The sequence below is a fragment of the Pseudomyrmex gracilis genome, unplaced genomic scaffold (genome assembly GCF_002006095.1).
Source record: "Pseudomyrmex gracilis isolate BER0280 unplaced genomic scaffold, ASM200609v1 scaffold_150, whole genome shotgun sequence".
NCBI lineage: Eukaryota > Metazoa > Arthropoda > Insecta > Hymenoptera > Formicidae > Pseudomyrmex > Pseudomyrmex gracilis.
Window position 1 is genome coordinate 95,498 of NW_018020734.1, and position 17,771 is coordinate 113,268.

Sequence of the window (17,771 nt, forward strand, 5' to 3'; positions counted from 1 at the left end):
GCAATCGGCATCAAGGTACAGAACCGCATCGGAATTAGCAAAAGGGCTCTTTAGGTGCATCTGGCGTTCGCCGATAGCGATGCCAATCGACTGGATGCGATTGCTTCAGAAAGCCATAATTGCCGTTCTCCTTTACGCTATTCTAGCGCTAGTCTCGCGCTAATTCCCGCAAACTTATCTGTTCATTATCGCCGAACGCGAAGAAACCTCAGAGTAAATTGCAAATCCCGATCATCTTTGCGCGCAATTTAGATTAGACGAGATGTAAACGTAAACAAGAAATTTGAGATATGTTTCTTTCAGACAAATAACGCACGCGATTTTTATGTCTCTCGAGAAAAGAGAGAGAAATAAGTAAGATATTATATTCGAATATAAATGGGAAACTGTGTGTCGTGAAATAAAATGCTCTTTTGTCTTTTGTGTGTTACAACATGCCGCGGAAAATGCCGGGGCTGAGAGACAAGACTCTTCCAGTAGTAATTCCACTCGCAACAGACAGTTGAAAGGATGAAAAATGGCATTTGATGCGATCTAACTTGTAAATCGTTGTATCGCACGCTATTACGAGATCTCTCGATCCTTATTCGCCGATTACACTGTTAACAGACATTTCGCGAGATATATACACGATCGTTAGCTTATATCACGCGCGTCGCGGATTCGCGCCACGAATAAATCCCTTCTATTTCTCGCGACGAGGAGAGAGATTTTTCTCGAGCGAGAGATTTCGCGTGTCCAGATTTCTTTTCTCAGCGAGAGATTCGATGTGTACGTGCGCGCCACACCGTAGAAAATAATAATCCAGAGCGGCGCGTGCGCGTATCTTAATCCGCTTCTTTCAAGCGCGACTGAATGGATTTGAATTTTCAATTCAGTCTTATCGGCCAAGCGAAGTGAATTTTGTCCGCGCGTTTCCTTCCTTCGGAATCGCGCGCTCACGCTCGCTATATATCTCTTCGCTTTATCAAACCTTCTCATGCGTGTCGGGAGCGAAATTTTCGCTCTTTTAGTTTCGAGTCACGTCTGACTGTGTTGCTGCAGCTGCTGCAATCAGCGTTATAATTATTCAAGTAGATCAAACATACGCGCGCTCCCGCGCATTATGTTTTACAAGTATTAAAGTTTTTCAATAAATGTCAATTATATTTATCGCGTTCCTTTCCTAATCGGAGATTATTATTATTATTTTTGATATATTATGTGTTTCTAATATGCTTTTGTTAATTAGGCTTAAGAACAGGCCTAGTAATTGTGTAATATATGTACTCTTGCGTTTTTAATAAAGTCATTGTTATTATTATTGTTATTATTATGACATTTAAATGCGACATATGTTTCTTGTTAATAATTGCTTGCACTGAGAACCAACCGACACACCTCGCTTGAAATATTAACGCGTGTATTTTTCCTCCTTAGTTGCAAAGCCCCTTCCTGCGCTCTGGAAGAATCGTAAAAGGAACTCTCAGGGATGCCAGTTGCGCCTCTGTGGAGTGTACGTGCTCGCTTTGTTCACGGAGCCGGCGGGGGCGGAAGGCCTTTGATTATCGGGCAGAAAAAGGAAGGAAGGCATGCGCGCGCCTCCCCCGCGCTGACGTGCCGTGAACATCGTTCCCCGAGATGTGAGAGTTTATTTAATCGTGACCGGGAAAAAATCCGTTTTGGCCGCGAATCCGAGTAGTCATTTGGTTCCCTCGGTGTCTTTCGGGACACGTCTCGTTCGTGGGACACCTTTCAGATTTTTATTCAGATCCCTTACAAACCTACCACCTCCATTCCGTTTTCGGAACTTCTCTCCGGCAGAGTTCCCGGTAGAATCGCGTAAAGTTCATTTTTCTTGACCGCGAAAGGTAGTTTGTAGCGCGCGGCGCACTTCGAGCTTAATTGCGTAATCAAAGGCAAAAAAACAAAAAAAAAGAAAGTTCTTTTTCCTTCTCAACTTTCACAACCAAGTACCTTAAATAACGATAATACACTAAAGTACAAGAAAGAACTAATTTTTCTTCATCCTTTAAGAAATTCTATGCGTTTGATAATCCGCAAAAACTCTTTACTCACAGAATTTCAGAATTTGTAATAAAATTCAATTTTTTTTTTACGTGCGAGATTCTGAATTTTGACACGATCTGTTGGCATTTCGCGCCGCTGACCAGCGCCAACGCGCGATCAAGAGAAAAATAACAGCGCTGAATAATTCAGCGATATACTTTTGAATGACGGCGGCGAAGCGGAGCGAAATGTTGGCGTCACAAAATGGTTGTTGCGGGGGTCGGCAGAGAGAAGTGAAACTTTCTTCCCCTCCCAGTCGACCAGATTCTCTCCTGTTACAAAATTAACTGCGGATTCTCTCAGAGAGTTGGGCTGACTTTTGTACGAATGCGCGGCGAAACGCGCGCGAGATTCACTCAAACGCACCGGTGCTTTGTTTCCGCGCCATTTCAGCGATGATTGCATGATTTCATTGTATAACGAATTTCCCGTCGAGCAACTTCGCGCAATTCCCCATTTGCTTCCTGTCCCCGTCTCTTTTGTTCGTCCGCGCGTCCGCCTTTTGCCGGAGAAAAGCAAGAAGTACCCTGGCGACATATAAATACGACAATAAAAAAAGAAAACATCTGCGCTTTATAAACATGCTCTTCTATTATATCTCGAAATCTTTTCGGAATACAAAAACGTTTCCCCAGAGAGAAACATCTTATTCGTTTTGCGAGTCCCTCGTATTGCGAGAGACTCAGTGAGGATCGTAGATCCTGTATACGCATATGTGTGTAGGCGTGTGTGTTCGACAGTACATAACCTTGTAATTGAGCAATGTGCTGAACGTAATAAGCGACTCAGAAAATTAACTGGCCGCACACACGCTGTTTGCGTCGGATTCCGCTAACGCCGATGATGGGATCGCGGGTGATTACGCACGTACATATTTCGCGGCAGATACGCGCGCGCGCGCGCTGTAATCAGCGACATTCGGGGAAATTGTTAGGTCCGCGTAGCAGTTACTGTCGCGTGCAGCCGCGAACTGTTTAATATCGCTAGATCTCTCGCGGTATTCGCCGCCGGCATCGATCGCGCTCGGACCTCGCAAAATCCGCCGGATATGCGCGGTGACACTCACCGTACATACGTACGTATATTACGGGCGCGTCCAACAAAGCGTGCAATTCACAGAGACCACAGAGAACGCGAACACGTGGCGCGGACGTCGGCTCGTTTAACGGCGGTCTTTAATCGCGTCGGAACTTCGATTTCTCATTTACCTACCAACTTCTGCGGCGCGGAATGGAAATTTTGCGATCGGCAACATCGCGTTTATCTTCGCTGTCGTCCGACATGCGGGAAAAGCATCTGCGGCGTCTTCAAGTGACGTCATTGTCTTGCATATCGAAATCAAGCTCGACGATGATGTGTTGAAAGTCACATGTGTAGAAAATTACAGGTGTTTAGTTCGCTCTTAAAACCAACGCACTCGAGTACGCTGAATATTTCCGCGCTTTTTATAATTACAAAAGTAAATTAATTAGATAGCAGTAATTAAAATTCTTAGTGCAGTAATTAGCTAATAACGTAGGAAATAAGGGTGAGAGAGATAGCAAGAATTAAGGTCGAATATCGAGAGGAGCTCCGAGAGAAGAGAAAAAAAGATACGGATGACAGATTGAGTTGCTGAGGATAGCAGCTTTTGTCTCTCGCTCGTGGAGAAATATAAAGAAGCGACGTAATCATGCGCGCAAGACGACGACGGTACTCGGGCAAAACTCTTTACGATGAAAGCGAATAAAGGAACAAAAAGGAACTGGGAATAACCCGACAACCGGCTCGGCGCGATGTACCGCCATTCATAAAACAAAAGGAGCGCAATCTCGCTCCCTTTCCGCGAAACGCGCGACGACGCCGGATGCGTCGGTCCGGATGACGCCGTCGAGGTCGACACCCATAAAGAACAATTGTCGTCTGACACCCGCTAAGTGAATTCGTTTTTCGGTCACATTTTTTTTAATGCGAATACGAAGCTTCTTCGGGATGTGCCGATAAAAATGTATGTATTTCGAAATATTCCAATTTTTGCTCGTAAAAATTCAATACACCGAAATTTTGCGGCGCTCGCAACAAAAAAACGGTTCAGAGATTCACGTGATTCGAGCGCGATCGAGTTTCATCCACTTAACGTAGCAGATTGTTGTAACGTGCGATCGCGGTCGCGACGGAAAAATCATCCTGAGGACGACGGTTATGGGGAAATCGTGGCCGGACGTGCCATGTGTTATTAATGCAACGGAATATTCTCAACCGCGGCTGCTGTCAATACTTGGCCGACCGCATCACGGGATCGTGTCGGTCGCTCGTCGGCCCCGGTTACGAGGATAGTTTCGTCCCCGGCTCCGGGGATAGTTTAGTTCCCGACAGCGACGACAGATCGATGACGTCAGCACGATCCGGCTATTTTTAGCCGAGGGAGGGGCGGCGCGAGTAGTATGCGCCGCGAGCGGCGACGGGGTGGCGGATGAAGGAGAGAGAGAGAGAGAGAGCGAGCGCGTTCCGCGAAGGGGGTAGTAGAAAGCTGGTGACATCCCCCGGCGTGTGCTCTCTGGCTTGACTCATTCATCCTCCTGACCCAAAGAATGGAGAGGACAGAGGGTCGCCCAGGAGTGGACGATGCAGCAGAGACGAGAGGGAGAAAGAGAAAAAGAAAGAGAGAGAAAGAGAGAAACGCCTGCGCGGACTTGGTCAGCACTTAAGCTCGATGGACCATTACATTCAGAAAAATTCGGTTTCTCCAAGCAGAGCGAACGCGCTAAAACGTCGAGAGAGAAGCGAACGGAGTGCAGCTGTGTGCGGTTACTCGCGAACCGATCGATTCATCGAGAGGGCGAACGGCTATAAATAGACTGGACGCGATTAGGGACGCGATGCTGGGATTTATTGATATTGGTATTGATACTGTACGCGGTTTGGGTCATTGACTGGCGAATTTCTATAGATATGCAACAAATAATATTGCGGCTGTATATACAAGAACGCGAGAACATACTAGAGAATATAAAAATATATTCTATTATGTGAAAAAATCCTCCATTCGCGCCCCACGCGAATTTGGAGACCGAAAAAAAATACCGAATTAGATTATATATACATATGTATCAGAGAGAGGATTTATTGCGCGCGCGCATGCACACACAAAAGTGATGTATGAATATAAAATAAACGAGAAAAATATCACGAAAAAACGAAGTTGCACACCTACTTGACAGTTTCGATGTTTCGCATCTAAATTAAAGCCCGAAAAGGTTGCGGTGATCGTTTCGATGCTAATCTCGTTCGACAGTGTTTTGCACTCTACGGCTTTTCATCGTTTGTTATTTTATGCTTTTTCAATTTATAACAACAGTCGTGCGAGCTGTTTTATACGGAATACATTCTTCCACACAGAAAAGCCGCTGCGCGTCGGGATAAAAATAGACGCGCCCGTTTCGTGTCAAATGAAGTCTCGTTTTCAGAATTCGGAGTATTTTCTCCGAATAATAAATAGAAGGGAAAAAGAGCTTAATTGTCCGACTAACGTCACCGTTCGTATCAAACATGAAGCCGCCGCCGCCGCCGCACGTCAATTACGCCGCAAGACGGGAAATCATTCGTTCGGTGAAAAATCAATGCGATCGACATCCTTCTTTGTACATCCCGTTTGGAACAAAGCGGATTTCGACCAAATCCGCCGGGAGACGGAGTGTAAAGCCGAAAGCGAAAACGAAGCCTCTCAGTTTCCGTTTGCGTTCTCTTGTTTCCGCGAATCGTTCAACAAATTATTTTCACCAACTTTAGACGATCGAGCGAGAAGGAAAGATCAAGGACGGCGAGGAAGTAAATTCCGCGAACAATCTCGCGAAGTGCCCCCGCGGGAAATCACAAGATGAATTTCATGATCGATACTGATGACACGCGCACGGCACATTCGTCTTCCCGCGACGTTGCATCCACACTTTGTCGCGACACACTTTCGCGCGCGCGCGCGCGCACACATTTTTTTCCGCATCACGCTCTTTCTTTTATCTATTCCTTTTTGTTCAAAAGTTTGCGACGAAAAAAAAAATTCGCGGGAAAGAGAAAAGTTGGCGATATCAGAACGCGCCGCGTGCGGTAGACGTTGCCGGGACGATGATACCTGGTTTCTATAAATCGTCGCTCGTGTGCGGAACGGCGCCACGGCCGTGTTCCGCGCCGGGATTGTTCGCCGATCAAATGCATTAGAACGATCTCCGCTGGCGGGAATGGGTGTCGGTCGCCGACGACGGAAACTGGCTATTGAAATTCCGCGATAATCGAGGGAAGTTCTACCGTCTGGTTTGCTCTGGTACGTTTCAGTAGACTCTGAAATGGCTCGTCTATTCCGCATTCCCGACCGTGAGAGAGATAGGATGGATGGTTCTACCGCGAGGGACTTAGCCAGATGGACCGGCGATACCAATATGTACTATTTCGCGCGCTCGCTTTCGATACGACGCGAACATTCAAATGCTCAGCACGTGGTTTACATACGATATCACGACGTAATGCTTTTCACTGGAAATCTAAAAATCTTCACGTGTCTTCTTTATTGCAATTAGTCGAATCGTCAACAAATAAAAATCGTGTCAACAATAAAAATCCAAATAAATCAAATTTTACGTGACTGTAGAGACGTTCAAACGTTATTCAAAGCAACGTGGGACACGCGTGAAAACAAAGGGCACTTGGAAAGTGAATCTGCTTGTTCGCGTGGCGCGTTCCGTACAATTATCGCGGCGACATAGCGAGAGTAATGCGCAAGTTAGATTAATGGAACTTCGGAGCGATAAGAAATACATACACCGGACAATACTCTTGAAGCGCCCGCCGCGCCGCCGCTAAAAACCAAGCGCGTTACTACTTTTTGTTGTAATAAAAGTTCTTACGTGCAATGTACACTTGCGCGCGAAGCTGCAAAGGAGAAGAATATCGTCATTTGTCCGGACGAACTTACATGAGGGAAACGTGATAGTCGTTCTTGCCGACCGACAAACGTGGCTATCGCACAATCGCATTCCGCACTTTAATCACGGTCGTTCATTACACGCTAAGGAGACAGGTAATTTCGGACAGTCTCGCTGTTAGATCGTTGAAGACTAAAACACAAATTGCACGCCGAACGAAGCTTTCTTCCATCAACGTGATATAAATACTAATTAACTATATACAGGATGTCCCAGAATTGGTGTAACATCTCTCGTAGACCGATAGAAGAAGTAAAACTGAGTCGATAAGTCCTATACCATTTTGCTAGAGATTCGCAAAGTTAGTTACCGAGATCTTAATTAACAAAGATCCGCGAATAAGCGTGCTGTCTTACGCGCGTAGGACAGCCCGGCGCGCTTCAAACAATTACATTTTAATATGTATATGTTATAACATATGCTGTTATATTAGCTTCCTCCCATATGTTGCTACGGGTAACACCGTAAGCGCGCGAAGCGCGTAAGACAGCCCGATGCATGCTTATTCGCTGATCTTTGTTAATTAAGATCTCGGTAACTATTGCGAATCTAGCCAAATTGTATAAAACTTTTTGACTCAGTTTTACTCCTTCTATTTGTTCACGAGAGATGTTACACCAATGCTGGAACACCCTGTATATAGAAGATTAACGTAAGATTTGACAATTCGTCAAATCGGTCGCGTCTCCGTTCTATATGACGACAAAGTCAAAAGCAAAAAGTAGTCACATCACGGTGGAGGTTAATAGCGTTGAAATTTCGCACGTTTAAACTATTGATTGCACGAACGTTCAATTAAGGAATAACCACGCGCGCCGGTTGCAAACGAAAGGAGCGAAATTGCTGGTACGTCGTGAAACGGCAACGGCGGCGGCGGGAACGACGACGACGACGACAAAGGAGAGGCAAAATCGCAGGGTAGTTCCGAGGGCGGGGTACGTAATCGGGGCGACTGCTGCATCGACATGGGGAAGAGAGCGTTTGACGCCAGGACCCATTACGGAAAATTGAACGATGTTGACGGGCCGATCGAAGGCCCGTGTGACACCGCGGCGGGATCTCCGAGAGTTCGAATCGATCCTTCTCCCGCCCCCGTGAGTACGAAAATGGTTTGCTTTCGGCGGTCAACCGCTTCTGGTTTGATGGACGTACCCGATGTGTGTGTCCTCTCGCCGCTGATGACAGACACCCGTGAACCAGACCGCGATAATCCCCGGAAGGGGACTTGAGTAAGGCGTGACGGTACCAGTTCCGAACCCATCTCTCATCCTTCCGATATCCCGTAAATGATTTCCATCGGTCCGTGCAGGAGTGGACGCGCGAATGGAAGATAAATTTTCTCCTCCATATTGCGGGAAAGATGAATTTACGTATCGACGCGGAGTCTGGCCTCTCTATTCTCGATCGAAGAAATATGAAGATAATTAAAAGCGGCGCTGACAAATTGAATGGTCGTTAGATTGTAATTAAGAACGGTTTTTCTTCGTTAACGGATTTGTTTTTTCTTTCTTCTCATTTTGCCGAGTAGGCGGAATTACTCGAATGTGTAACTTTTTAGTTTTTATGCCGCTGAGAATATCTACATAATTTTTCAGTGCGTTCGGGAGTGAAGTGTGTGCTCAAAACGTAATCAATTTTATTGCAGTTATGATATTGAGAATGCAGAGTTTTGTTTTTTTTTTATCATATCCGCCGATGTTATCAGATTTTTGCGTCAATCGATAAATCACTATTAGCGGGCATTAAGCGATAGATAATCCGTTTAAAGTGGATTAGTTCATATGAGCGAGCCAGAATTAATTCTGATAAAATAAACAAGTGCTGTTTTAAATTTATCACAGTCTGCGGCATTGTTTCAACAATGTACATGAAGCAAATTTTCATCGATCAATTGTATTTATATTTTTGTAATAAAAGAAAGATTATAAAAAAATATTTTTTTTTATCACAGTTATTACTTTAATTAACTAACTGTTGAACGTAATGAAAATCGTTTTTCATATTTAACAAAAAAAGAACGATTTTCGTAACATTATCGTCTCATTATTCAAAATGTCGCAAAAAAAGATAATTTTATTGATTAAATCAAATACATATGAGCGCGCGGTTACTTTAATTATGTAAACGTGCTCTGTTTAAGTACAATGGCGAGCGTTTCGAGAACGAGAAGAGATACTGGGTCGAATACTTCTTTCCGGTCGCGTATCGGCCCTTTAATGCGTCGTGTGTGTCTCGCGGAAATCTCTCTTCTTTCCTCACGGTGGTCTCTACTCGTTAGGCGAGCGAAAAAGCGTTCAAAGTACAAAGCTGGCAATCACCGCAATTTCTCGCATTGTATACCCGTAGATGCGGCTACGTGAGGAAAATCATTGTTTGCGATTCAATACGGTCAGAGGCCGGCAGAGACGGCGAACGTGGACCCGTGCGCGCATTCACGAAGAAAACACCCGAAGAGATTGCGAGCAATAATTTAGAAAATAGAAAACGGCACGCTTTTTAAAAAGGAAAAGGCCGCGGCGAAGCATTGTCGAGAGATACACAATATAAACAGCAGTCAGGACTAGTGACGAATTCAAAAAACGCGCGATGATAAATTTCCATCGGAAATTGCCGTGACGCTCAATTGCGATTCCAACTTGTTTTGCCTTTCTTGCGCGCGACAAATAAAAAAAAAGTATCACACACTTGTGCAAAAAACTAAGGTTTTTTTCTTGGTTCGCGTGCGACGCTGTAACTTTTTACTGAGTTGTCCGAACATTTTAAGATCCGAAATGTGATTACAAGAAATAACGCGTTCTTCGATGTGCTTTTCAAGTACCTAAATCACTCGCGTTTGCGCGCGTACATGCAGAAATAAAACTGTAAACCTGTGTCGGTGCCCGCACAGTTGGTATTCCGCGATTCGCGGAGAAAAAATAAAACCGTCTTCTTGTCTCAATTGAAACAAGAAAGATGATAATGCAACGTCTCTCTTTTCCTCTCTCTCTCTCTCTCTCTCTCTCTCTCGACGATTCATTGCTGTTGGCAACGACTTCTTAGACGGCGTGGGCGTAAAATGGAACAATTTCCATCGGGCAAGGACGTTGCACCCGATGACGTGGGTTGCAGCGCCGCACTGCGCGGCACAATGAGGCGATGGGGTCAGAGGGAAGGTCGGTCTATCAGTTTGCCACAGCGGGTGGATATTAACCCGGCGCGGTCACGATAGTGCATAATGCACCGTAGTCATAATGAGACTCGCATTACGCAGTTTTTCGCGGATATCTCAAGCGCCTGAGAGCGAAAAAAATTATTTATTCGCACCAGAACGTCACTTACGCGTAATCCATCCGTTACTCTACAAATGTAAAATTACTCTCTCTTGACCGTAAAAAACTAATTTTACTCTATTAAATTTTATATAAATACAATAATATTTTATATATAAATACAATTTTACATAAATACAATAATAAGTTTCTACGAAATATTTTTACCAATTTTCTGGCGCTTGTTGTAATATAACAAGAGCAGACTCTTCGGCGTTAGAAAGAGCGAAAAATCGAGAATCGATATACCGCTGGAAGTTTAATCGCCAGTGGAACGGGTCTCCGGCCTCTTTTCGGAAGCAACGTACTATCCACGACTTCGGCATTAGCGGAAAACATCAATGTCGACAATTTCCTCCTCGTTAGCCGCAGGGTCACAAGAAATCTTAATCGAACATCAAAAGAGGAACACGGAAAAAAAAACGAAAAAAAGAGAAAGAAAGACAGGGGGAAGAAAATGTCTGTGTGTGGCGTGAGAGAGATAGGAGAGGCGAAGGTGGCTAACGGCGTGCGATTCCTGTTCCCGTATTATCTATGCAGACGCATTTAAGCGGCCCATTCCCACCGGATCACATTGAGTTTCCCCACACGGCCGATTGGAAATGCAACATCGCGGCGAGATAATGCAAATCGAAATTCAAGAATCGGAATACTATCGCGAGTCGATCGGTGTTACGGTCTAAAAGAAATTTCGAGATTTTCTTTTGTCGCGATCTTTACGCCTCAAAAAATTACAGGATCTGAAAGCGGGAAAGACAGAGTTGAGAGGAGATCTTCTTAGAGATAGAAATCCGCTTCTTCACCGCGATTGGCTACCGAAACAGTCGTATTGCGACTTTTTCATATGGCCGCGGGAGCAGCGAAGGATAATGCAAAAGCAATTTCTTTGAAAGGAAATATCCGCGGAGCGGAGCTTTGATCGAGTGGCATCACGTAGCGTGCCGCGCGCGCTTTCTCTCTCTCTCTCTCTCTATTTCTCTCTATCCCCGCGCTCCCTGTGTAAATCGAGGATCGAATCGAGAATCGTAGCCCGCGTTTCGGGATTTATGTGCGTCATATCAGGGATTTATGTGAACACAGGAAAAATCGAAGGCCCGTTCAAATTTGAATTACGGATTCGTATCAACGAGGGACCTTTGTTTGAACGATAATTGTCACTTCGCGAAGAAAGAATAAAATAACACGATACAAAAATATACGTTGATAATACTCACGTGTGGTTAAACGGAACTCGCAAATTTTCGAACGTAACAATATAGTTTGTTAATTTTAGTAACATTAATTCTTAGCAACATGTTTAAAAAATAAATAGAAACATAATAACATTAACATATTTATGTGTAGAATTTCTTAGAGTTATGTGACAAAATACAACTGAAAGTTCTTGCCGTAGTTGAGAAATTTACTTTACTGATAAAATAAAAATACTGCACGCATAACATAAAACAAAAATAACAGTTTTTGAAATAAATTTGGCTTATATATATATATATATATGAAATACGTCTAATTATTTTGTAGAATAAAGTATATGAAAACAAAATCTCCATAAAAGCAAAATGCAAGACTAGCACAGAACAAACTAAAGCGGGAATGAAAGTTTAAGAGACAGATATGGAGAATATCGAATATATATAACTACACCTTCACTTAAGCGAAACGAAAAAAAACAAGAAAATAATCTTATTTTTACAAGAATTTGCTGCTCCCGAATGCGCGCGATTCGCGTATTTTCCGTAGATCCGCCGTTCGATGATGACTACACATGAGAATTCACGGTTGGTCTATTTCTCGGAGGAGGATATATATCGCGAAATGCCTCTCGCTCGCCATCATGAGAGAGGCCCGGAATCTCAGTGGAAATCCAAAACCTGATCTCGATTTTGCGCGACGCGATGTTGCGTCTCGAACGTGGATTTTTGGAGACTCCGCGCGTCGGATGCTGAGCGTTCTTTCGCGAACAACTCGGATAGAATATCACTCGGCGCCCCCTCATAAATGGAAATTGTTTCGCAACTATGGCAAGAACGTTCAATTGTATTTTGTCATATAATTCTGCGAAATTCTATAAACAAATAAATACGTAACCGTGATTTATTTTGTTTTTCAAAAATTAATTCGCACAAATTATTGAAAGTTTTCTTCGATGTTACAAAACTGCAAATAGAGAAAGAGATGATCTTTTTTCCTCAACTAAAAATACGTGAAAGAGAATCCGTGTAACGTTACAAGGCTATTTACTCAAAATGTTGCCGCAGTATATCATATTCTTCGCGCGCGAGAAAATATATTTTAATACTTTTTTTTGCTCTCGAGCTTTTATATTGTAATACCGTCAGTCTCTTCCGACACACTATGCGATGTGTGCAAATACTACGCTGCGCCGATCCAACGAGACAAAGAAATAAAACATTCCGTTGTCACACTGGTCCGACGAACGAACGTCAATCTCAATAATCTCGTAAATCAGCAATTTTTAAATATTTTTAAATTAAGCTTTCTCTTGTGTTTCGCTAAAAAAAATTGCACCGAACTTGTTTTTATCGTTTATATCACGTAAAATAAATTGAACAGATGTAGCAAGCGTTTGTTTTTTTTTTTTTTTGTTTTTTTTTAATAATAAAGTCACGAAGAGAATTCCGAGAGAGAATCGTAACACACTCTCTCGCGAATTTTGTCAGTCTCGTAATTTGGAAAAGCGTGTACAAAATTGAGAATTTCTGGTTTACGCGCGTGATAAACGCGCACACACGTGTAGATTAAATTATAATCCCCGAGGATTTTCACGTTCGTCTCTTATCGATAAAATCGTGGATGGAGCCTCATATCATATGTATAATCGCGCTCATTATATACCGATAATAAAACCAACATAATCGTCGACATATTTCTACGATATCGCGAACGGATAATTTCTGCGATATATCGCGAACGGATATAATGACACCACAACCGTATGGCGTTAATGCAACAATGTTCAGCTGATTTAATCTCTCGGATATTTTGTTTTTCACATACGTTCACGTATATACGTAGCAATATTTTGGTAAAAGCTTCCACATAATTATGCATCAGCTTTTTTATTGATACACGCACGTACACGCAAATACACGTACAATACAAATCGTACATGCATTTTGTACATAAAGATTGTTTTTAATCAGCTATATATTTTCGAAGTGTTGTAAAATACGAATAAATAAAACTTTTGTTTCGCATCGCGAAGTAAAACCTATTGAAAAATTACGTTACATTCAATGTCTATTTTAAATTGACAAAATTCCGCAGATCGACCATATTGAATTACGGAGAAATACATTTATATCGCATGAGAACTGCTGACGATACGTCCGGCGTGAAACCGCTGTGTGTTACGAATTTGGTATCTGCGCGGAGCATCAGCGTGTGGTCATGTTTTAAGTGCCTCGAGCGAGGTCGTTTCGATGAGATGATTTTCGAGTAAGAGCTGCTACGAGAGAGGATTACGACGTTACCGAGGTCTAGTCGAGAACTGCGTGAGGATTACACGTCGTCTACGCGAATATAAGAGGTGTTTGTAACTCGGGTGTAACTCTCCATCTCCAGAGAAAGAGAGAGAGAGAGAGAGAGAGAGACTCCAATCTTTTCGAGACCGCGCGCGAAGTCGCTTCTCAGGCCATAAATCGCGTCCCCGCAATAAACGGCGCATCGAAATAAATCCTGCGCTAAACTCGCTTTTCCGCCGCGACAGATACGTCATTTCGCTACGCTGCGATTTTTATTTCCACCACGAAAGCACGCAGCTTCCTCTCTCTTAATAAATATTTCCCTTTTCTCAAAACCCCGATTGCGGAATTGCAAAGAACCACGGACGACTTGCTAAAAAATTCATCGGTGCACGAAGTCGTTCGAACCAAAGCAACGGCATGATTTAAAGGGCCGTCGCGTCGATAGCCAGGTCGGATTCACAAGGGTTGCAGCAGCGCGGTCGTGAAAGCAAACACTCCGATCGTCACTACTGCCGATGCATACTGATGTCCGACCGGTGCGCGAGAAACGCTACTTTCCGCAGTGGAAACAATCGGTCTGAGTCCGTCACTAAATCTCCATTGTCGGATCTGCCATTTCATTGATTTATCATTCAAATAGCACAGCGGCGCGCGCGCAACAACGAAGTGTGATTGTTTCAGCGGTGAGCATTTTATTGACATTATTATTTTTCGATCCAATTCTCATTGGTAATTTACGCAACTTTCGCAGCTTGTTTTAAATCACCGTGCGATTTGCCACGTTTGTGGAGTTAAAGTAAACGCATTTTAATGCGCGACACCGTTTTGCAAATTTCCCACATACATTCGCCATCCCCTCCTCGAATATTGCGCGCGTAGTGTGCTCGCGCGACCGAATAAAGCATTATGCATTACTGCGGCATTATGTATTACTGCACAACCAGGCGAGGTTCGGTTATATTCCGGGCATTGAAGCAACTGCGGCTTGCGGTGGGACTTGAATACAGATTCGCGTTAAATGATTTAACATCGCGCGGAAAACGAAAACACAACACACATCGACTGCTAAATAATCGAGATATAGAAAATATCAAAATATACACACACGTTTGAATGAAACGTACAATGTTTGCGTCAAAACGCATTTTTTATTCAGTTTGTCGCGCGCACATCGCGCTGTATATTATCCCGTCGTCATTTAGAAAAATAAGTGAGCGCATGCAACATTTCGCGCGTTGACGAATCCGATCGGGTATTGAGAAAACCCGACGGATGTGAATTTACACGAAAGTGTCGTCGCAGACGCTGTAATCGAATAATTCAGGACTGCGGCTCCCGCCACGGCAGAAATTGCAATTTAACCCAATCCGCGGGAGTCTAAGTGGTAATTTCAAATCCAAATGCGCCGTCTATTTCGTCCGTCGTCGTCGTCGTCGTCGAAATCTCGCCGCGAGGCCGACACAGAATATGTGTCTGGAACGCGATAGTTTTTCAATCTCCGCCAATTTCCGTTGATTGAAAACGTCGGGAGTTTTTTTTTGGTTTTTGTCAAACGTCAACGCGATTCTTATTTTTGTACATAACTTTTTCGTCGTTTAGAACAAATACAAAAATATGTATACGTAACGCAGAGAGTTCTGTTTTTCTTTTATAGCAGCGGTATACTATACTACGCGCGTATATGATAAAATAAAAACTAAACAGCGCGCGCGTATATCCAGCGGGTTGAGCCGCCGCCGCTACTTCCTCGTACTAGCCCTGCAATCTTGTGAGATGGAAATGCAAATGGAAGCCACCAAGGCCAGCGTTCTTTTTAATCAAAAAGAGCCGCCGACGTTTCCGCATCGCTTCAACCCACATCACACGGGTAAAGTAATCCTTTATCCGCAAGAGAGAGAGAGAGAGAGAGAAAGAGAAAGAGCGAGTCTCGATCTCTCGAAAAGTCGATTTCTTCCTTTCTCTCATGTTTTGCTTGCGCGCGGATTGTGCAAGCAACGCTTCTCGGGAAAAGGCTGTAAAGCCGATTTAATACTCGTTATGAAATGAGAAAAATCTCGTCACGCTGAATATCACGCGTTCACATGCAAACGTTTACGTTAAGCTCTGTCTTGTGACGTTTTTTTCCAACTAATACAACACAGGCGCGCGCTACGCGTACGCTATCGTTGTGTTTTTATTTTAACGTCTAGTATCAGTGAACACAACCTGTCACCGCGATGACAGCTAGTATATACGTTTTACAAACCATGTAATACACATTAGAAAGATGTAAGAAATAACGCATGAAAATCAAAATAAAAAAATAGTGAAAAAACACCACGTGACTAATAAAGTCACGTGCTGTTTTTCCTCTCCTCACTGTCACGTGACTTTATTTTAGTTACGTTTTTAAAGACACGCGCAACGAAGTCGCGCTCGAACGGCAGTACCGTGCCTCTTGATTTGTACGATATGAATCGAGAAAAACATCCGAGAAACGTCTAGTCAGCGTCGAGATAAAAACGGCAACAATCAAGATCGATAGAATCGATTGTGATTATTTACACACGCGTTTTCTTGTAGGAAACTTTTATCGCAAGAAAATGTGACAGCGTTGCGCGTTCAGCCTTGGTAATTATATAGCGTGTTGCAGACGCTTAAAACATATTACTTTCGAGCATAATTCCGAGTCCGCAGCGGTAAGATTTATGCGACACAATATATCTGTATGTTCTAGAATGTGTGTATGTGTAAGTGTGTATGAGAGAAAGAGAGAGAGAGAGAGAAGAGAAGGAGGAGAGAAAGATAAGGTCGTACGCGTGTTATATCACGTAGCGAGCTAAGGAAACCGTTGCTCAAAGGATTTCAGAAATTTAATTAATTTCTGTGAATAGGCCACGTCGTCTGACAATTCAACTAAATCACTTTTATCGAGAAGTTGACGAAGCTGTCAAGAAGTTGACGATACTAATATAGAACGCAAAATCATTTCTGCGACATTTATTATTTAAGTTACAGTTATATTGTCTTGTTGTTTAAGTGTGCCACAGAACAAGTTTCTCCCGTCTTCAACGCGAACAATTCGACACTCGCACAACTACGCTCGATCCATCGCTTCCAGATTAATTGATCAGGCGCGCGTTAACATCGGGACAGACGCGGCGAGGGACTGCTGAGGCTGTACACTATGTAAACATAGAGCGCAAAAACCGCAACAAACGTAGTCAGTGTAAATACGGCTGTTTGATATCCTGCGAACGAAGAGAAAATGCTTGGGTTAAAAGAAAAGCTACGGGGGGCTCTCTCTGGCATTTGTCGAATCGAGAGAATTGGAACGGATCGAAGTGATCAAAAACTCTAAATCTCTGATTAAAAAAACAATGCGGAGTAATTAATTGATATTTTTTAAATTCTTACATGCGATAAAAAGAATTGAATCATAAAAACATTTTACGCGAAAATAGACGCAGACACGGTCTATCTCCGGTGAGTCAATAACGTTCGAGAAAATTACACAATATCATATCAGATTACGACAAAACGTCCCGAAAATAGACAAATCTCACTTTCGTTTTTCTCATCGTCAAACTCGGATCCCTCATCGATGTCTGGCTCCGCTGAGCCGTTCACTCGCGCTTCTTCAGTCGTCGCTGTATGTAACGAGGAGTTTTCCGCACCATCTGGCATTTCTGATTTTATCGTCTCGGAATCGACATTCTGATACTCGACCGGCTCTGCAGAAACATAACGGAACGTTTTCAAACGAGTCGCTTCCTTCTTCACATCGTCCAATTCTAATGTCAACGTAAATCCACCATCAAAAGAGATCGTTCTGTTGATTGTCAGCAATATATATGTATATACAGGGTGTCCCAGAATAGCCGTACAATCTCTCGTAGGCAGATAGAAGGAATAAAACTGAGTCGAAAAGTCCTGAACCATTTTTTTCTATTATTTATAATAAAGGAGTAATTATTGAGTAAATCAGGCCA

The 17,771-nt window shown here is 43.3% G+C and overlaps 1 protein-coding gene and 1 long non-coding RNA gene across 5 annotated transcripts in view; both read right to left on the bottom strand.

Moving 5' to 3' along the window:
* Window positions 1-17,771, bottom strand: part of LOC109857190 (potassium/sodium hyperpolarization-activated cyclic nucleotide-gated channel 1-like) — a 113,480-nt gene that overhangs the window by 32,712 nt on the left and 62,997 nt on the right. The window lies entirely within an intron of this gene.
* LOC109857195 overlaps window positions 16,785-17,771 on the bottom strand; it is a 4,460-nt gene continuing 3,473 nt past the window's right edge. For 3 of the 4 annotated variants that reach the window (XR_002250471.1, XR_002250468.1, XR_002250470.1), the window contains 2 exons: window positions 17,346-17,513; window positions 16,785-17,030 (listed from right to left, as the gene is read on the bottom strand). This is a non-coding gene — a long non-coding RNA (uncharacterized LOC109857195). Of the gene's footprint in view, window positions 17,031-17,345; window positions 17,574-17,771 lie in introns of all 4 variants that reach the window. The other variant, XR_002250469.1, reaches the window with a different exon arrangement.